At 32.9% G+C, this 12,768-nt stretch overlaps 1 protein-coding gene and 1 long non-coding RNA gene across 4 annotated transcripts in view; one reads left to right on the forward strand and one right to left on the reverse strand.

Moving 5' to 3' along the window:
- Positions 1-12,768, reverse strand: part of CSMD3 (CUB and Sushi multiple domains 3) — a 568,112-nt gene that overhangs the window by 112,915 nt on the left and 442,429 nt on the right. The window lies entirely within an intron of this gene.
- The window catches only part of LOC306800288, a 448,386-nt gene that overhangs the window by 112,375 nt on the left and 323,243 nt on the right, over positions 1-12,768 (forward strand). The gene's annotated exons all lie outside the window — the stretch shown is intronic.

Here is a 12,768-nt window from a genome sequence, read left to right on the forward strand (position 1 = left end):
TTAAGGGAACAAACATTTTTCAGAATACATTTATTGAAGCACAAAAATCTTTATTTTTAAAGTCACTCTAGTAGAGCAATTCATTGCAAGGCATATTTTTCAACTTAAATTCAAAGGCTTGCACAGCCCGTTTGAATTACAGGTGTTTTCACTTTCAATACAAGCAATCAGTGAAAAAAACAAAACAGAATTTGAGGATAGTTCTGACCCTAGCACCTTGAAGACATTTATATCCAACACTACAAGCCATGGAGAGGAAAATTACTTAGGAATTATACATGTATAAAGGTGGAAGCAGTCAGATATTTTTAGGTACTGGAACATCTGAAAAGAGAAACTGAAGCAGTTCTAGTTTGTCATCCAGGTTAGACATTTTGGAATAAATATTCTAATATATTGGTACTAGGTTCTATTTGTTTGCCACAAGTTCTACAGTAGTTTCATTTTAGTTTTAGTTAAAGAAGATGAAGCTCTCATCTCTGGCTCTTCAATTAATTTTACCCCTGTGAAACTTTAAAAATAGGTCATTAAAAGTGCATTGTCTTCGAATTGTTTATTTTTTCACTATTTTTTTTTTTTAAGGCAGTTCCGTGTTCCTTACTCATGATCTGATCATATACACTCTCCAGTTTTTAAAAGCCTCTTTTTGAAGGAAAAGACTTCATATATTTATATAAATACACGAAGTATATATTTATATATTTATATAAATTTATATAGTATATAAATTTATATATTTATATAAAATTTGAAAAAAAGTTTTTCTGAGACACTTCCAAAGATTCTTATCCATTTTTAAGAGGAACTATAAGCAAGATGCTGAATTATCTCCATAATTTCTACGTCAGTTTCCAGAAAATTATTCATTGATATTTTTAACAGTTCTGCTTATTTTCAAAATAATATTTATCTGGATTCAAGTCTTCTCTTTGCTGTTGCTAAACCCAGCTAATTGTTTATGTCACATTTTTTACTTTTATCAGATCTTTTTTCATATACAATGAATTTAGTTTTGCCATTGAGACAAGAAAATCTCCTTGTGACTTGCACTGTTATTTCCCACTTTGAATTAAGTTTCAAACTATGTATGGAAAATCAAGGCAAGAGCTGAGGCTCCCATAACAAGCATATAGAAGTGTTATCAAGACCTTTATCCTGGGAAAACTGTAAAAATGGAATTGTTAAGATATATTTGTAATTTATGGAGTAATTATAAAACATTTGCCCACAATTTTACCATATAGTGAGTCAAATTCCAAAATCTTTTTGTATGTTTTTAAAATATTTCAATATTGGTTTGCCTCCAACTTTGTCCTCTGAACCCTTCAATCTAAAATTAGAACACTGAAGAAAGTGAACTAATACATGAATAATGCCTAAAATTAATCACTTTAGAAAGAGAAAGGTCTACATATAATTTTTGGTTATTTGGGTTTTTTTACTATAATTTGTGCATTTCTTAACAAAATACAGACAAAAATATAAGAGCATAACCAAAAGTTTTCATTGTCTTGAGATACAATATATTTAGAAGAGATGTGAGGTGGCATAGACATCAAAAGAAGTGACAAAGAAGAATTACTCTGGTTACCCCAGAAAGGGGTTAACAGGGAACAGCAGAAAGCTCAAGCAAGGGGCTTTGAGCCCATTATAATCAATTTATGAGTCAAACTGCTTTCTCAAATTTAGCAGGAATATGCTGAAGCCATTAGGAAAGAAATACTCTAGAACCTGTTCTTTCCTTTTTTCTGTGCCAGGATACTTTCTTTTTATTAATTAAACTGAAAAATGTTGAAATATATAGTGACTGATACCTGACCAGCTGACAATGTCACAAGAAAGGAAATTCTGATTATTGGAAAAAGAACAGTTCATTATTCCTGTGTTTTCTCATGCTTATTGTTGTCTACTCTGTTTGGTATGTGTTCATTCTTTTATTTTCTAGTGTTTAAAAGGAATTTTCTTTAAATTAAATACTAACCAACATATTTGAAGTCAGTGCAAAAATACCTTATAAATTAACAAAAGTTGATAAAACATAACATAAGGATCCAATACAGATTGCCCTTTAGAAACAAATAATTGAAAACTATTATCCAGTTCAAATAAAGATCAAGTCACTTAATCTGAAGAATTTGGGTGTGTTTTTTTTTCTTTAATGATGGATGGATAAGCATTCTCTGAATAATGACTCAATCATCTGCTATTCCCAGTCAACTATCATAAAATGCTGGAAGTCACCTATCCAAACTTAACATGCAACGTTGAGGCTGCAAATTATTTTGGAATTTATGGTCATCTTGGCCTTCAATGCTTTTTAGCAATACTATTTAAAAATAAAATATATTTTCTCCTGTGTTTTGTGGTTTAACATTTTACTCACAAATTTAGTTGGCTTTTATTTTACAAGATAAACAGGCAAAGTTGTTCAAAAAAATACTTTCTCCTGAAATTTTGATAGTTACTGATTTATGCACTTCTTAATAAACAAAGTACATTATAAGGCATTTTTTATACTTTAGACTTTTATATTTATATTTTAATTTTAAGGCGGGTTTTGTGTGATTTTCTTTAATTTCAAAATTCGAGGTAAACTGTAATGTTAATACTGCCAATAATTTAGGACAGTGAGGGAATCCATAATTCAAATTATGTCAGCAAAAGCAAGCTCCCTTTTCAACAAACAGGAACTAGATGAGCAGATATTCCTTGCCTCTAAATATCTAGATGTTTATATAGCCTTCATCTCTGTAACATCTGGATACTTTCAACGACTTTGGAAAGCATCCAACAGCAGATGGAATTGCCAAAACAGTTAGCTAGTTAAAAATTTCATCAAAGAAATTTTAGCTTCATTTTTAAAGAAGTAAATATGCATAGAGTTTACATCTGGCTGTTTAAAAAATACTTATATAAGTATATATTATATATACTCTTATTATATGCATTATATAACTTAAATAGTATTAGATTATGAACAGTATTCTCACAAAACAAATATTTCTCACAAAATTGGAAAATAACAGACTAGAAGCCATCATCACTCCTTTTGCAGGCAGGATGGCCATTTAGAGCAGGTTGCTCTGGACCATGTATAATCAGGTTTTGAATTTCTATGGGTTGAAGATCCCACCACCCCTTTGACCAACCTGAACCAGTATCCTGCCTTTCTTACAGCTTTTATCCCTTGTTTTCCCCTGACTTGCCTTTGTCTTTCTTTGCCTTGGTTGAACAGTGCTAACTCTACTTTTAATCATCCTTATCATCTCCAATATTTGCAGAAGTTGACCAGCACTATTTGCTCTATCACCTTCCCAGGAACAAAAGTTCAATTGGCTTGCAGTTCCCTCAGTCCTTCTTGCTTTTCTTGAAGATAGGAATGTTGTTGTCTTTCCCCAGCCCTTGTGAACCCCCACAGCTGCCACAATCTTCCAAGGGTACCTGACCTCCCATGTCCCATGGGTTTGCAGTTGCCCAGTTTTTCTAAGTGCTCCATCACCTAGTCCTCTCTAAGTCACCCTTACTCTAGACTTTTCTGCTGGTCTCAGGGCTCAAGGATTGTTCAAAATTGGTCTATTGGCAAAGACAGTAGCTAAAAATTTTATTAATTCATGTTTCTCTGTATCATTTTTCTTCAGAGACTTCACCCCAGATTCAATTCTATATGGATTTTGACTTTCCTAACCCCATCTTTTCAGTGTATTTCAAGAGTTTGTGTTTCTCCTCGAACACCTGACCTTGCTTCAACCTCTTGAATTTTTCTTGGTTTTTTTGTTTGCTTTTTTTTTTATGTTCAAGTTTTATCATCAGCTCCTTGGTCATCTGTGCAGGGTTTTTGCCACCTTTCTTTGATAGTCTGATCATTGGCAAGTGTCATTACTTTCTTGAAGTGGCAATCCCTGAAAATAAAATGCACTTTCTGGGTTTCTCATCTCTCTAGGGCCATGCATATTCAGTGTCTTCCAAACAAGACCCCGAATTGCTCACATTTTTTACTGTATTGGGTCTGACTGAGATAGAGCTCATTTTTCTTTAGCACTCCTCACAGTGTTGTGCTCTGCACTGGTAGCTGGAAGGGTGTTGATAACACACCAGGGTTAACAGGGGGAAAGATCCTGAGAGTGGGGATGCAGCCAGGACAGCTGACCCAAAGTAGCCAAAGAGATATTGCATACCATATGACATATGATAGCAGCACAGATATAAAAATTAAGAGAGAGAGAGGAAGGGGGGTGTGTTTCTCATCCTACAGTGTTTACCTTCTGGAGGAACTGCACTCGTGCTGCTTCCCAGGAAGTGTCTGAACATCACTCTCTGATGGGAATTAGAGATTAACTGCTCCCTTTGCTTATGCACACACAAAGTTTTCCTTGGTTTTGGTTTTGGTTTTTTTTGTTGTTGTTTTTGGTTTGTTTTTTTTTTTTTTTGCTTTAAACCTGCTAGTTGCTTTCCACCTTATTTTCTCTCCCTTGCTCCACTGGGAAGAAGATTTACAGAGTGGCTTGGTGGGCACCTGACGTCTAGCCAAGGTCAACCCACTGCACTGACCCAGCAAAAAAAAAACCAGTAAAGAGTTAAATCTAACACAAAACTCAAACATGTAGCATGTAATTGTCATTAATGCTAGTACTGATCAAGTAGTATTTACCTGGATAAAATATATTTATTTTATATATTATGCCAGCTTTTGGATCTAAAGAAATACTCTTACTATATTACATGGATAACAATGGAATAAGATGATAATATAATTCTTCACCCTGGATTTTCCCTTCTTAGACATTTTTTGTGTGCCTAAAGATTTACTGAAATAAGTAAGCTTTAGTGTAAAATCAAGTTCACTACTGTTGTAATTCACTTACCACTAAGAAAATACGAGAAGGAATAACATAGTTTAAGCATTGTTATTGCAGAAACTGAAATGTACAATTCATATAAGCCCTGCTGGTGAGGTTTAGGTGTTTGCTTAAAGGCTGAATCAGTATTTATAATGATACATCTCAGAAACTGACAAAGGAATATGAAAATTAGCCCTGTTAATATTACTCAATTTACCTTTACAGTTCTAAATACATACATATGTCTCCAAGCAGGATCTATTTCAGTCTGGAAAAGACATGCATGAGCTACACTATGGTCATTATGTTCTACAATATCTTGCACCAAATTAGTTGGAAGAACAGAGCAAAATACCAAGAAATAAAAGATAAATCAACTGATTTGTTAAGAATGATTATTTAAAACTGTGCTTAAAAATGGTAGATTAGATACTTTCCTCTAATATTTTTAAAACATTTTTCTTCTAACTGTAAATAAAATTAAAAAAAAATGTGTTCAGATGTCTAACAGTTGTGGTTTAAAATAGGTCTAGTTTTAGAGTTAGAGGTCTTTCCAGAATTTGAGGTTACTCTGTAGAAGTTAACTTCTCCTAGTTTCAAAAATAATCTCTGTCACCATCTAAATAATATTTCCAAAGGAGAGTTTTTTTCACAACATGAACAAATAAAACATGAAAATTTTATTTCACAGTGAAAAAACCCCATAAAAATATGTTTCTATGTCTGGTCCACTGATGATATGCTCTCCTTGCTTAAGATTTAGTTTTAATTTTTTTCCTATTAACTCCTATAAAGAAATAAAAATACCCTATTTAATTATTTTTTGAGAAAGAAAATAACAAAATAGGAAGAAGTTTACATTTTTGAGAAACTTCTTTAAAAAACAGAAAAATCTCTCACTAGAAGAATAGTCTCCATGGTGATTAAGAATAAAAAGTGTTCACTAAGAAAGAAGAAATGCAAATTTCTCATGCATCTAAACTCCCAAATCTGGAGATCCCATTCACTGTGCTAAGTGGTGGTTCATGGTCATTCAGTCAAATGATAAATGACAAAGGAGAAAATCTATGCTTTAAATAACCAGGATTCAGGCAGAACTCCAGGAAGCAGGAAACTGCTGTGGGGTGTTGCTCAGCAAGTCTTTACGACTGAACATATTAGTGACATCAGTCAAATGATCAACGGATGAGAAAAAACTTTGGTTTTGCCCATTCTCATAAGAAAGAGAGGAATTCTCCACAAAATAGACACCTGCAGTAAGATCTGACTACACTAATATGATGACAACCACTTTCAACCATTATTTTTGCAGATTTTTTTTTTCTTTAGGAAGAGGAAAGATTTTTTTGTTGGTTTTTTTTTTTTGTTTTTGGGGGTTTTTTGGGTTTTTTCGTTTGTTTGTTTTTGTTTTTGTTTTGTTTTTCTGTTTGTGTTGGGGTTTTTTTTTTTTTTTTTTTGTAAGAAGCAAGCATTATTTAAATTTTTTACTTCTTCAATTTCCTTTGGATGGCACTTTCAAGACATCTCAAACCAGCTATGGAGTAGCCTTGAAAAAAATAAAATGCATAAATGAATAGCAGAATATCTGCATCTAGAAATATTTTAAAGTTAAGGTCCATCAATTATTTATATGAAGTAGCTCTGCATTCATTGACTGCAAGCCAAGAGTTTTGCATAACATAGTTTAATCATGGAAATTATATTTAATAAAAGCAGAGATGATCTGGTACAAAGGCTTATTGTGACCTTTTGCTGTCTTTATTATGAAACAGAAAAAATTACTTTTACTATAATGTTAAAAAAGTCAGAGTCTACCTAATATTGCAATTTCATATCTGACCTTCTTACCGCAGCAAAGAACTTTCTCTTTAAATGGATCCCTTCATTTAAGTATTTAACTTCATCACAAACAGCAGATAAGAAAAAATTTATGAAATTTTGCTTTGTATTTAGGATGAACCAGCAATACACTGTGATGCATAGAACTAGAAATAAAAATGATGGACTGACTCAGTATGTTAAAAGTAACTTATATAGACATGAAATAAAGAGATATTTGCCCCCTTCTGCTGAGAAAAATGTCCAGTAAAACTGCAAAGTAATTTGAGTGTTTGTTGGCTTTGTAAAGAGATCAGTTCAATAATCTCTGAGAAGATTTTTGAAGGAAAATATTGTAAAATGACACCCTAAAGAGATGATCTTACAGAATTCATGGATAGGAATAATGCTCTCAGTAAGGAAACCTAAATCAATTTTGACCAGCACATACAGAATTAGAAGATCTGATCTTTTACTGTTCAGTGTAATACTTCAGTTTGATAAAAAACTGATTATGTCTGAGTTAGCACTGCTACTATCACTTCTAAATGAAAATAGTAGCAGAGGTGTCATTTTTAAAAAATGTTTCTCCTCTTACATTTCCAAACATTTGGTTGTCTGCCGGTTACTGTTAATATATTCAGTGGAATCTGTGACTGTAACACTGATCTTTAGTGATATCTGTTACATTTCTCTGCAATGGCTGACAATTCTTATCATATGCTGTAAGAGGAAAATTATTAATTGTTTGTGAATACAAAGTAAAGTCCCCAATAGTATCCTGCTGTGTAAATTTTGATTCATTTCAAAGCCACAGAATAAAAGAGTTGTCTATTGCTCCTGACCTTGGAAGAAGTAAAAATTAATTCTGCCTGTATGAACCTCTTGGGTGTTCTACAGACTAGATGTCAAAATATGGCTAGAGAGGGGTTTGTGTGTAAACCAGTGGAAGAGATATTCTTACTGGCATGAGTTAAGGACAGAAAGGTGCTGATTTACTGAGCAATGAAAGTAAATTGAGTTTATATATTAATGTTACAAAAAATAAGCAGATATAAAAATGATGAGAATAATTATTGAACTGAAAAGTTGCTAAAGCTGCCAATAGGTAAAAGGAACTTCCCCCTCCCACATAGATAGATATATATAACAGACATAAATATATATATACAGCATTTAATGTAGCAACTGAACAATAGATTAGTTACAGAAACTTTATACAAGTTTCCCAGTGTAAAGAAGAATGATTATATAAGACCATCCTACAAAAGTCCTCAAATATAACAGAATTCTATTTCAATATCATATGTATAGCACACATTTACTGATATTGACAAATTAATATGAGTGATCAATATAAAAGTCATGGAGGTTTTCCAAGCCACACATAGATGTGCCAGTTTACTGTACTAGAATATATACTAGTTCTCCCCAGTGTATGTGACTTACACTACGGTCTAGTCCTTAATCTCTGTGGAGACTCTTCTTAAAGTCTGGAAAAAGCCTTTACTGAATTATCTGCTTTTTCTCAAGAATTAGTGGCATTCCTTTGGTAGTCTCAGCTGGAGATGTCAAATGGAACCCTGCATTTTCTGGCATGACATCCAAATGATTAAGGAGGAAAAGGCAGAATAAATGATTCTCCCTGAAAACAAGGAAGGGGTAAGAAAGGGCGAGAAAGACTTCTGGTACTTAAAGCTCTCATGTGCCATTTTCCTCCCACAGAAGAAGGTGAAGAAAATGCATGTTCCATTCTGTGATCTCAAAGAAAGAGCACACACAAATCTAGACTGAGCTGCAACCCATCCTCTGTTGCTCTTTCTTTGTTTTAATTCTACAAAGGAAGTGTTGCACAGAAACATGATGATTCTTCCTCTCTCCTATTACGTTATTTCTGTATTCTTAGACTCAGAGAGGAAGAAGGAGATGGCATCTGATGTATTTCATGTTTGAGAAAAGGAATATTTATCTGAATGTACGAAAAAACAATAATAATATACTAAGAGACAGAAGATGGGGCCAAAGATGATCAACACAAGAAGCTCAGCATGAGGAAATGATATTAAACTGCAAAAAAAAAAAAAAAAAAAAAGCTTACATACATATTTCCCCACAAATGGGCATAATTCCATGTGAAATGTGAGATTTAGAACTTTTCCTGGAGCTGGAAGAGGACTGAACTCTAATTAACACATTTCCTGCTTTCTTCTAAAATCAGCAGATCTTATTACACTACATAAACTATCATTCTCCTCTGTCTTAAAACCTCTGTCTCTCTTTCTTCTTCTCCCTTTCTGCAACTCACATCCCTCTCTCCTGAATCATCATGCATACATGTAAAGCTCTTTTAGGATCTGCAAGAACACAACAGTAAGGAAAATCAGTTTAAACAGTATTTTTTTTATTTATTGCTAGTTATAGTGTGTTATTTTAAATTATATTCTTAATTACAGAGTATATTATTTGCAATAATTTAAAAATTACTATTGTGTACATCTGCTATCAATAACATAAACCTGAAGGAAGCATCAAACCATACAAATTTCTTTTCTCTATATTGATTTGTTTTGATTTTATTCAACTGAAATTCAAACATGTATTATTCTCATTTGTTTAAACAGATAGCATACATTTATATATCCTTATGGACCAAAAAAAAAAAAAAAAAAGTATCTTATAATTTTAACTCCTTCAATGCTACTCAGATTTATTATTTTAATCCAAGATATTCAATTTATCTCATTTTCCCTAACCTACCTAAAAAGTAGATGGTTTTTGCACCTTATTATTCAATATTTTTGCTGACTGGAAGTAAATATGCCACATTTAAAAAGAAACAGGCCTCTGTTCCTGTGTGCTCTGGCTTCAGTCAGGACACAGTTACATTTTGCAGTAGCCAGGAGGGGGCATGGCCAGGACATGGAAATGCAGGAGATTTTCTCTTTACCACCTCATGTCATTGTCAGGGGTTGGGGGAAGGAAGGTTCTTGGAGGAGAAGGGGTTCCTTCAGGTCCAGCAAGCCTGGCAGAGAGAGCCATCTGGTACTGTCTATTATCATCTGGTATTCTGTCCATGTGAATTGTTTCTTTTCCTATGCCCTCTATCATTAATACTGTTTTTGTTACTGATCTTATTGTTATCTCATTGCAGTTTACAGTAAATTGTTCTTACTCAAACCATGACCTTTTGAGCCTCCACATCTTTTCTCCAGTCACCCACAAGAGAAAAGGTGGATGGGGTAGCAAGTGGCAGTATGGTTTTAGTGGGAGCACTAAATTTGACTAATTCCCCAAATCATGACACTGCAAAATTTTCTTGACTTTTTTCTGGTTTTAAATTTTTAATTTTTTTTTTTTAAGAATGTCATTCTCATTGCCTTGCATGAAAAATTTACCTCTCATATGTTGCCAATATCATTTCTAAAGTAGGCAAAGAGGGTTGAAGTGATAATACAGCTGAAGCAGAACAGTTTGACAAAAAAATATATAGATGGCCCTAGGCAGTAATTATATTTTATTTAACAGAGTGAGTGTGAGTTAACAGACTCAGCACTGACTAGACTGAAAATTAGAAATTTAATTTGAATAAAAGCTGCATGGAGAAAGCCTACTGACAAATTAGGCAATATATTGTTTGATATAAAATTACCCTAGTTTCAGAACATCCTACTGAAATGCTTCAAAGAAGGTGTGCAGACATTTTCATATATCATGTCAGTCCTACATGTAGCCTTAAAAACTAAAGTAGGTCTTTGGTCCCTAGTAATGTTTTTATTTAGTTTTTTTTTGTGGTATATAACACAACACATTTTAAATGATAATGCCTAACAGATCCAACAGTGATTAATCCTATAAACCTAAATAAAAGCAGAAGAATGAATTATGTTTCACATCCACTTTACACAGGCTGTGTTTTCTGAGATTATTTTACCAAAGCAGTAGTCAAAGCTGCAGACCTAGCTGCTAATTTGAAATTAACTATTTTGTAAAGTTTAAACTTCTGGCTCCAAATCTACTTTGAGGGGAATAGTAAGGGAGACAAATTTATGTGTTCATTTCTCTGAAAGTCCATCAATGAGCAATAGAGTAGTGAGAAAAAAAAATTGAAAGTATAATTAATGATATTATTTTTCTTATTCTAAATAAAAGACAATTCTTTACTGTTATGATGTACAAGTACTCAGGATTCTCTGAAAGGGACAAGACAATTAGGTGGAATGTTTTTTGCCTGGGCCCAGTAATTGTGATCCAAGAGTTTTTTTCTCTAGTCTCTTAAAAATAGTGTGAGAAGAGGAAAAGAATCCAAGACTGTATAGCTAACAAACAGCTACTGACATTTACTTTAAGCTGAAGAAGCTACTACTCATTAACATAACATTCTGAGACCAGTTGTGTACATTGCATGATCCATCACTTCAGTGGTCCGTTGAATTGAGAAAAGTGAGTGAAAGGTCAGAGGTTAGAGGCAGAGAATAAGCAGGAGGCCACTGCCCTGCTACTACAAACATGTTCTGAACCACAGAAATGTGAAGAACTTGGTAATCCTGAACATGGGCAGCATTTTCCAATTCTGCTTCATTATGTTCTTACACAATTGCTTATATGCTTTGATAAAACAAATCTGAATGACACCTTCATAGCATCTGACTGTCTAAGCAAGATTTTTTAAAAGGAAAGAAATGGTAGAAGTAAAACATCCAAATTTTGTTTACTGCTAATTTTTCTATTACAGTGTCAGAACTGAGGGAGAAAGGAAACACCTGCAACTATTTGTTGTGTTCCTGTAGATCTTAGCAATAGCCTGTATATAACAGAAGGGATATCCACTGAGATAAGAGAACTAGAGAAATTGTTTTTGTTGATGATTTTTGTGATGATAATAACAATATAATTCATAAAATTATTATCTATAAAGATACAAATTACATGAAGTTCAAATGAATTGTAATTTTCAAACCCCTTCATTATAGTTCTGGGAAGAACTGACCTTTTAATGTAAGAAAATTATTAAAATTATAGCATGGGATCATGAAATTGGCTAATGAGGTATTTAAATAAGGTGCCCAAATTTGAAGGATGGTCGTCTTATGATAAATTTGTATTTAAGTCTCTCTCTCTAATACTTATGGACAGACCACAGGGAGTGTATATTACTCTTAAGTAACATACATAGTAGAAGGATAAACAATTTAAACTCTGCAGTGACAATAGAACAATATAGTAACAATAAGAAGAATACAGTATTAAGCCAAAATTTAAAAAAAAAGGAATTTTATTAAGATAGGACATTGTATTTAAAACCATACATTAATTATCTAATAAGGGTTCTAGATTTAATGGTAAAGTCACTTTGAAAAAACTCTGTTTCTTCAATCACCTCTCAGCTAATTTAGAGTTACTAATTAAAAGTACAACAGTTTTCTGCATATAATAATTATCTTTTATCATCCTACTAGTAAATGTTAATTTTTAGATCAGATGATTAATCACTTCATTCATCTGAAACAAATTATCACTTCAGTTTACTGAATCATATGGATGAAATTAATATTTGAGTGATTATTTTTCTTTTCATTAGTATGCAAACCTAAAAGAACTCCCAGTGGAACACTTAAAAAATTTGAATAATTCCTCATAGTCAAAATCATCAAAAATTATATAAGGGAACCTGTGAAAGGAAAAAGTGAAAATATTCCAGCCATTTGAGAGCAGTAAATATGAGAAAAAGGACTTTATCAATACAATCCTTATAGCAAATAGAACCATTTATCAGTTGCCAGTCTGCCTGAGTCTGTAACTGAAGTGAGAAGTCAAAACCTAGGGAGGGTTTCAAGACCTAAATGAGAAACTTTTTTGTGTTTGAAGAAAGCAAATTTTGCATAACAATCAGCCTGTCATTTCAGGATCTACAGTCCTTTATAGAAAATGGGAATGAGAGAAAGGAGAATGAGAACAGGAGGAGCAGGTGGCTTGGAAAAATAAAAGTTTGACTTGGTGAATTAATAATGAGAAACCTTACAATAACACAGGCTTTTTAGAAGCCTATTCCTGATTGTCTATTATACCTTCTAAACAGTGCAAGTGGATGTTTACCATTACATGTATTTTAAAA

Source organism: Erithacus rubecula (assembly GCF_903797595.1).
Source record: "Erithacus rubecula genome assembly, chromosome: 3".
NCBI lineage: Eukaryota > Metazoa > Chordata > Aves > Passeriformes > Muscicapidae > Erithacus > Erithacus rubecula.